A 9,883-nucleotide genomic window follows, 5' to 3' on the forward strand; every position below is an offset into this window, starting at 1 on the left:
CTTAAACTAGGTTGAAGCCTTTACTTAAATTTATTTAATTAAATAGGCTAAATCTATTTTTACAGTACCTAATTACGGGCTTAACAAGCTAGTTTATTTACATATATTATTAATATTATATAATATTTTATATTTATATCTATGTATAACATGTAATATATATAACATTATATGTATTATTTAATTTAGTGACAAAGAAATAATCGACTCCTTTCTTTTCCTTTTTGGGCCACCTTCTTCTTGTTTTTTATTTGAATCGAAACTCAAAATCACTAAGCATGTTATTTCTTATGCTTTTTTAATAGCTTTTGCATGATAAATTGATGGTATATAAGTTTGATCATTTATGTTTAATCAAATTTTTTTTTCTTTTGGATTTCAGTTTGTTGGTCATGTTTTCAATCATACTATAGACATATACATTGATTTTTAATCAAGATGGTGTCAAGAATTTTGTTTACGGACTGTTTATGGAAGCCCATTGTCACGGATGATATCTCTGTGACCGTGTAAAGATCAAGATAATGAACGATCCGCTGGTTAGCCTCGCACAATATGGGTAAAGGGGGCGACATTAGCATTGGGTGTGTTCTGCCTCAGTCTTCGGACTGAGTGCACAACTGGTCGGGGGCTAGTGCCGCCTCCCTGATGAGCCTATGGCAGGGCGAAACCAATGTGATCCGTATGTGGTAAGGCTTGTCCTGAGGATTATGGGGTCCTCCAGGACGCCGCACGGGCGCTGTGTGCTGCGCCAGACTCTCAGCCCGTGACACCATGCTCTTCAAAACAACCCCGGAGCGAGGATCTGAAGAATAACAAGGCAGTATTCCGAGTAGCTTCATAAATGCTGATATGGCAAACCCAACACAACTCGGTAGATTGGGTTGGGCCGGGTAAAAATACCTCTTTCTTTCTTTGTTTTCTTTTCCTTTTGTGAAAGGGAGAGCCGTGATAAATTGATAATTAGTACTGTATTACTATATGTTTGAATTACTTGCTCCATCATAAATATAAGTTACATCGAGAGTTTTGGTTTGATTCTAAATATAAATTTTTATTTTTTTTCCTTTTTCATAATACCTATATTTATTGTGATATTTTTATTTTATGCGAATTGAGGATAGTTTTGAAAATTTGTCACAAATTTTCCACACATTGGATTTAATTTTTCCCTTCGCAAGTGATATACCGACAAACACTACTGATATTTTATGAATTAACAGTAAAATTGTTATGTTGGGTAGATAGGTTATCCTATCCAGGAATTAGTGAATTATTGGCTATAGGTACACATTGGATTTTTTTCCCCCGGCGATTGACTTCCCAACAAACATTGCTGATATTTTATGAATTTACATTATTTTGAAATTATTAAAATTGACTTCATATGATTAATGAATCCTCTCTGTGTATCATAATTAATGTGAGCGGTACCCTAACTAAACACAATTGTGTAGTACTTTTTAACGGGACATGTGCTTGACAGCTACCACTGTGCAAGGAGAGTCGCCGTTTTACAACGAAAAGTGCCTCTCTTAAGATTTTTAAGACTTGTATTGGCATTGATGGATGATATATTTAATTGTTTATGAATAATTACATTACTGTTTCAAAATTTAATTATACTTAATTACTTTTAGGTTTATGTATGCAGGGTACTGTTCCGGTCTTAATATGAGATGAAACTAGCAAACTTTGCACTTGTTAAGAAAAGCTAGTATGACATTGAAATTAAAAAATTTGTAACTTTCTGATTTTACTCTTGTTTAAAAGTAATTAAAATTCAAATGACAATAAATAAATAAGTAAATAAGGAGTAAACTGAAAAAAAAATAATTATTCTAATTTCGTTTTATAGTTAGGATTAAAAAAATTCGAACTTCATCTCGTATTAAAAATTATAAGGGATATATTTTTTTTTAATTTAAAAATCATACGTAGTCGTCCTCTGTTTGCGTAGCTAATTAGCTAGTTTTTTTTTTAGCGAAAAAGTTAATATCTTCCACAACATTAATTTGTAATTTTATTCTTAACATAAAAATAAATTAATTATCAAGCATATACTTTCTCATTTTGAAATATAAGTCACTTTTTCCTTACTAATCTTGGTGTAAAATACATCAAGTTTAGTACTTTAAGAAATTATTTTTCTCATCTTGCTATTGCATTTATCAACCTAGTTTATTGTGTATCGTGAGAATTTATCACTTCCTTCTCACGTCATTGGCCAGTTATACAAGGATCATTCTAACTTTTTCAAACGGCAACTCTCATTAAAAAACTTGCTGACATGAATACTCTCCTTCTAGTTTAATTTATCACTGGTACTTGAGGTCAAGGGTAAAAAAAAGAAAACTATAAACATAACTAAATTTTATTGATACATGGATTATAATTAAAAATTGCTTATAATTTGAATATGAGTATATGCTACTGTTTGTGAAAATGGAGGAAAGTCAACCTAAATGTTTATGGTCACAAAAAACGGCACTGAAAGCAACATGCTAAGGTTCTACCTTGGCACGAGAAATTCTTAGGCAAATCGTACAAGTCACGTTATTTGTAGTATGTTTAATTAAAGTATTATAAGTCATTTAAATAAAATCTCATGTCAAATTATCTTACTTAATTGTATTTTTATAGAATAATGTATATGTAATTTCTTACTTTTTCTCTCTCTCTCTACCATAATTAATGTCAAAATTAATTTATATTTAATGTCATTTGAATATCATATTTTTATTGAACAAATTATAAATGAGTAGCATACCCAATCTACTTAAAAATTCCTCCCTTGATATTGTCTAGAGCTTATAATTCGAGCAAGTTGAGCTTATTTGAGCTCAACGATTAGCTCAAATGGTCAAGCTCGACTCGAATGCATGAATTATCAATTTTTTTAATTTTTAAATTTAATTTTTTACTTTTAAGCTAATTTATTTTTATTTTATAAAAATAAAAAAATATATTTTTTGGGATGCTTAAATGATGTAGAAGACTCAAACTTGTTTTAAAAAAATATGCATGTCTTAAAATTAAAAAATAATATACTTTAAATATTATTTTGAGATATTTTATAAATTACAAATAATAAAAATATAACAGTATCAGTATTTTTAATTTGTTTAAAAAATATCCCTAATATTGTACTCAAATATATAACATATTAGCATAAAATGACCTAAAAATTTAAAAATCATTCATACTTAATATATTTTATATATTTGTTAAAATGATTTTTTTCATCCAGATATTTATCAGGTTTGATCTTATTTTTTTCAGTACCCAAATATTAAAAAAGAATAATTTTATTAAATCTGATTTTAAATTTTTTAAAATTTTATTTAAATTTAATTTAAATTATCAGCTTTATACATTGGATGGTGTTTAGGGCATCTCTGGTGGACAATTGATACTGAAACTATGCTTAAGTTGATGATTGGGGCAATGGGCACGGTCAGTTGGTAGGGGTAGGTAGATGGACCCTACATGAGATGATGCGCCATGTCGTATCGTAATTAAGTAAAACAGGACCAAGTTGGTTTATGCCCAATCATTTCAAATTAACCAGGAAAGATTGATCGATTTTCTTTGATTAGTGGCACGTGTATTGACTGTAGTACTCCCTCCCCTATTAAATAGAAGGTCGATGCATTAGAGGATTTTGGCAATAGAGGTGCTAGTTAGTACGTAGACATGAATTTTGATAGATTGAGATTAGAATTGATATTAAATTTAATATTAAGATTTTAAAAATATATTTAGTATGAAGTAATATTTGAATAAATACTTGTATTAATTTTTTTATAATTCATCAAGAATAATTCCAAATACTATAATGCCTCTTAGTATTAACAAAAAAGAACTGCACAATCAAAAATGAAGATGAACAATTGCACGGTTTAGGGGAGAAAAAGATTTTATTGAACTCCTCCATTTCTCTTTCTAATATTTTCATAGCTTCATTTCACAATTCGATGCAAGATCAAACTTCTCAAGCTCTACAATTTGGATCGGAGCTAATTCTTAAGGAGATAAATAATACGGTGAAGCTTCTTGATGGTGAATGTGGGAACAAGAGGAGAAGGTAAAAGAGAAGGAAGGATAAAGTTTCGACCAAAGCCACATGTGCTATCACCCATTATAGGAACCTGAAACCCTCAAGCTTTAACCTCATCATATATGTGAGCATTATTGCAACTTTGCCTCTCGTTGCCTCATTTGATTGCCCATACGCTTAAGTGCAAATAGATTGAGGTGCAAGGGAGATAGTATTTGCATGGATGGGAGATGGGGATTGAATGTTACCATCAGTAGAAGGTGGCGTCACCTACAAGGGCACAGCATCATCGTTAACAATAGAGATGGAGACTTCAGACCATTAGATGAGGGAGGGGCATAGAGTGAAGGGCAATTTGGTTTGCAACTTTTCAATTCTGGAATTGATTTTACAATACTAAGGAGAAGTGGTATTGGGTATTTCCACCTAGACGAGATTGAGTTTGGGAATAAATTTGCCATTCCTACTCACCAAATATAAAAATTTGGTATTACCCAATCCCACTTACTCAGTCTCACATACTAAATGCACCCATAAAGTCTCATCCCCCTTCCCTTGTCACAGATCTTGGATCCTAGACCAGAAACAAATTTATTTACATAATAATAAATGCAAAAATAATAAAAAAATTATTTTATAAAGAATTATTTCTTGTAAAATAATACTTGTGTTTAGGTATGGTGAAATTGTGAGTTAAACTTTATTGGGCTTTGAACAAAAAATTTAATTTTGTATGTAAAACATGAAATGGGTTTAACATTTAAAAATATTGGCAAATTGATCTCAATACTAAAAAAAAAAATTATTTACCCATGTGCTACACTTTTAAAAATATTTTTTTCACATACTATAAATTTAAAACTTGGCTTGTACCATACCAAGACCCGAACATTTTTTAATATAAAAGTGTAGAACTTGGTCTCTGTCAGATCTAGTTTGTGCTCATGAAAGAGGAAAAAAAACTTGGTCTCATTCAGAATGAGTTATATTCATGAAAGGGAAAAAAAATTAACATGTACACATCCCTACCCTCCACTTTCTCTCTCCACCCTCACTTACCTCTCTGCACCCTGCGCCAATACTCTCTCCTTAAGTGCGTGTGAGTGATATGTATTGAGTGTTATATGGTGTTGTGTGTTTTTGGGGGGGGGGGGGGGGGTAGTGTGGCTTTTTCTTTCTTAAGTATAGGGAGTGTTTATGTATAATATAAATAACATTTTTGTGTCTTTAATTATAAGATAATTTGGTATAAGATTCTGCACATAAGTAAAATATAATATAATAATAACACTTTATAAATTTATTTTTTCAAAATAAATAATAATTTTTTTAAAATATCCCCACATACTTAATCATGATGCCACAATATTATTTTAATTATCTACTCACATGAATAAAACACAATAATGACACATTATAAATTTACTTTTTCATAATAAATTTATAAATTTTTAAAAATATTTCTACACACTTAATCACTAGGCTACAATTATATTTTTTAATGGAGGAAATATTTCAATTCTCTCCTCACATGTATCAAGTGAAATAATATTGTATCTGGTGAGAGAATTAAAATAATATTATAGGATGATGGTTAAGTGTGTAGAGGTATTTTTAAAAACTTATAATTTTATTTTGAAAAACTAATTTCATAATGTGTCATTGTTATATTTTATTCATTTGAGGAGATAATTGAAATAATATTTAGTGTCATGATTAAGTGTGTATGAATATTTTTAAAAATTTATAATTTTATTTTGAAAAATAAATTTAAAAGTGTTTATTATATTATATTTTTTTATACATGATCTCATATCAAATTATCTTATATTTTAAAATGAAAAAAATATTATTTATATTATATATAAAACACTCCCTATACTTGGGAAAGAAAAAACCATACCACCCATATACAATAACACGCAATATATGTCATTCACCACACATGAGGAGGGAGCACAGGCACAGGGGAGAGAGAGGTAGTGAGGGCGGAGAGGAAAAGTAAGGGTGGGCAAGTGCGCGTCTTGATTTTTTTTCCTTACATGAGTACAATTCGGTCTGACATAAACTAAGCTTTTGTTTTCTTTTTCATAAGCATAACTCGATCTGATAGAGATCAAGTTTTATACTTTTATATTAAAAAATATTTGAATATTGGTATGATACAAGCCAAATTTTATATTTATAGTATACTGAAAAATACTTTTAAAAGTATCATATATGGGTAATTTTTTTTTTTTTGCATTATTGAGGTCAAATTGCCATAAATATTAAAACAAGAGGTACAAAAATATAAGAAAAGGGTGTAAAAATATTAACACCTAGATTCCTATACATGCATGCAATTTTTTTTCTCAATTAGGGGCATATGCTGTAGCTTCGCCACTACTCCCCCTACTATAATATAGAGCATTTTTCAAAAAAAAATCACTTAATTTAAATATAAAGTATTTGATATTATATATATATATATATATTTCAACTATATTCTTATTTTATTATATCAACTCTTGAATATGGTGTTTTGAATGAGTTCAAATATATTTATTTATTCACTTATATTGGAAAAGGTGTAAAAATTTTAAAAAAATCAAGATTTTTACCAACTTTTTTTCAAAACATAAATTAGTTAAATAACTTCTATTATAATTTGGAGGGAGCAAATTTTTCTTTCTCATAATATATTGAGAATTTTTTTAATCTCTACATGTTAAATTTTAATCATTCAATAGTAAATTTTTTTATATATTAATTACAAATATCCATCTATTTATTAAAAATATAATGCATTTTTAAGAAATTATATGCTTTTAAGTTAATTGTTTTTAAACTGATACTATCTTTTTATTTTTATTCTTATTAATGGGATTTTTATTTAAATATGAAGTGTTTTGTGGGTTTTTTTATTAAGTACTCATATTTAAAAAAAACTCATTAATTAAGCATTAAAAATTAAAAATATCTTATAGAGTTTTTTTTAACATCAAACCTAAAAAATATCTTATATTTTTAAACAGATTTCATGAAATAATGAACTTATGAATTTAAATTTTGCAAAGCTGAGATATTTGAATTTCAATGAAATTTTTTATTGTTTTTTTAATCTTATAAAATATAAGACTGTCTTCTTCTTCTTCTTTTTTTAAATAAATTTCATATAAATTTACATATCTTAACTTTAGAGAATTTAAATTCATTAACTTACATATTTTTCTTGGTATCTACGCAAGAGAAAACCTTATGATTGGAGGGAGTAAGAATGACGAAGTCACTGGCGAACGAGGACTTAGTAATCAGGACAAATCCAACTGAACCCAAAACTAAGATTGAGTATATCAACTTTCATATTAATTAATTGGGTAAAGTAAATTACGGAATCGACAAGCAAACATGCACAAAAATAGGATGACACTCCGTTCTTGTTGAATGACTCGTATGAAGAAGAAATTCTGCAGGCCGATCGGAGTTTGAAAGGTCTGCGATCTGCACAAGCCATGCATGCATAAATTTTAACGCTAATTAAATTATTAGAATAAAATAAATAAATATCAATTAGCTAGGTGATCAAGTGCTGTGACGATAGACAGATAGATAGTTAACGAAGCATATTAATCTTAAAAGCTACGGTAATTAAGCTATATCCAACTTGAGAAGCCAGCTAGCTAACTTGTCAAAATATTCTACGTAAAAGGTGACAGATTAGGACCACCAGCAGCACATGGTCAAGGTTTGGCTAATGCGCGGGCAAGTCCTTTACCAAGTCGTAATAATTAGGTACGAATGCATTTAACTCTGGCAAACATCTGTTTATCCCTTAAATCTGTCTTAATTTATATATAACAATTAACGTCGGCAGACAAGTGGAGAAACTAGTTGCTACACCAAAATTGTCATGATCTTGGCTTAGAAGTCAAGTTAAAACGCACTCTATGTGCATAGCGTCAAAAAAAAATATCATGACCGATCTAATAGTGTTACGTTTGGTGGATGGGCAGGATTGAAAGTTAAAGGTTAATTATACTATCTTTATAAAATCGTTAAGTCACATTCACGGGGCATTGAGGATACTAATTAAGTCAACTATCTTTGAAAGTGTCGTCCCTTTATATGTGCTTTAAACTTAACCTAGTTAATCAATTAACTTGTGACATCATCGATGACAGCAGCCATGCATAACTGCCTTTTCTGATTTGTGATCTTTTGCGTTTCTAATTTTTTGGTCTTTCTAAAGTAGGGGTGTTCACGGAACGGAACAGGATTGGGACACCCCCATCCTGTGTTCTGTTTAAAAAAAGATCGGGACTGAATTTTGATCCTGTATCCTGTCCCGTCCCGAAAGTTATCCCGTCCCGTAAGAGTCGGGACAGGACTGGAATAAGATTGGGATGTCCCGTCGTCCCGATAAATGAAATAATATTGAAAAAAGATCTGGATAATAACGTTTATTAAAATTTAATCATATAATTTATTAAGTTTAAAATCAAAACAACACAAGTATAAAATAACAATAATTTAAAATTAATTATTGAATTATATTAATCACAACTACACATTATAATAACAATATAAGTGATCTTTATGCTATAAGATTAGCAATAATAGGCAAGTCAAATATAACATCAAATCATTATTCTTCTACTTTAGTGAAGATATGCTAAGCTAATTACTCTTCTAAAAATAAAGCAAGAAATATACGTTACAAATAAAAGTTATTAAATAGATAGATATAAAAATAAATTATATTAATATAATTAATATATTATAAAGAAAATATCGCCATGTTTACTCCATGCTATTAAATTATCAATATAAAAAAACTTTTATTTTAAATAAGAATTGCAAGTATTAAATTATAATTGATATAATTAATATAAATAAATTATATAATATAATTAATATATTTAAAATAAAAAATAATATATCTAATATTCGAGATGGGATGGGACGTCCCAATGGTAATTCTGTGTCCTATCCCGTCCCAAACTCCTTTCCTGTCCCGTCTCGTAAAGTCCGGTCTCGATTATTTTCGAGCCCGGACAAGACCCGTCCCGATGTGATCGTGATACCGGATCAATCGAGAGGATCCAGACTGAACACCCCTATTTTAAAAAAAGAAACCAGCACAACTCCAATTTTTCCTGGTTGGGTCAACTCATCAGTTGAGTTTTATAAATGCAAGTAGTCATCGACTTTGTCTACGTTCTGTGCCTTTCTAAACTGGACAAAATCAAGCTAAGCCTTGCCCGAATTAACAAACCCCATTCTTTAAAATAAAATTTGTTACATTTTTTCATTGACCAGGAAAATCGTTTGCATGTGAAAACAACCACAAATAAATCAAAGCCATTATAATAGTTAAGAGCAGTTCGGTCAAAAAAACTGAAAAAAAAAATTGTTTAGAATATAGTGGCGGTGTCAGGACCCTGGATCAGAGGGTGCGACATTTTTTTTTGGGCTTTATCTGAATATATTTAAGATTTTTTTGGAACCCAAACATGTTTTAAAATTGGATTAAAGGGTGCAAAATAGTAAAACCTATGACCCCTTCTTGTAATTGTCTCCAAATTTAACGGGTGCATTTGCCCTCCTGAATTTTGCATAGCGCCTCCCATGCTAGAGTAGTTTTGGATGAACGTAATAGAAAAGTTAAATTGTACACATATTAATTGATAAATTAATTCAAATATATTGGAGGATGCATATATCTATCATGCGATGTTTATTCTCTAAAGAGAATAGCATAATTTAAAAAGTATCAGATGAAAGAGGAGAGAATCATGGTGGTAGATACGTAACGCCAATCACATAGGACATCAATGAAAG

This window comes from Prosopis cineraria, unplaced genomic scaffold, assembly GCF_029017545.1.
Source record: "Prosopis cineraria cultivar Desert tree isolate PC_DT_omini unplaced genomic scaffold, ASM2901754v1 PC1389, whole genome shotgun sequence".
Classification (NCBI taxonomy): domain Eukaryota; kingdom Viridiplantae; phylum Streptophyta; class Magnoliopsida; order Fabales; family Fabaceae; genus Prosopis; species Prosopis cineraria.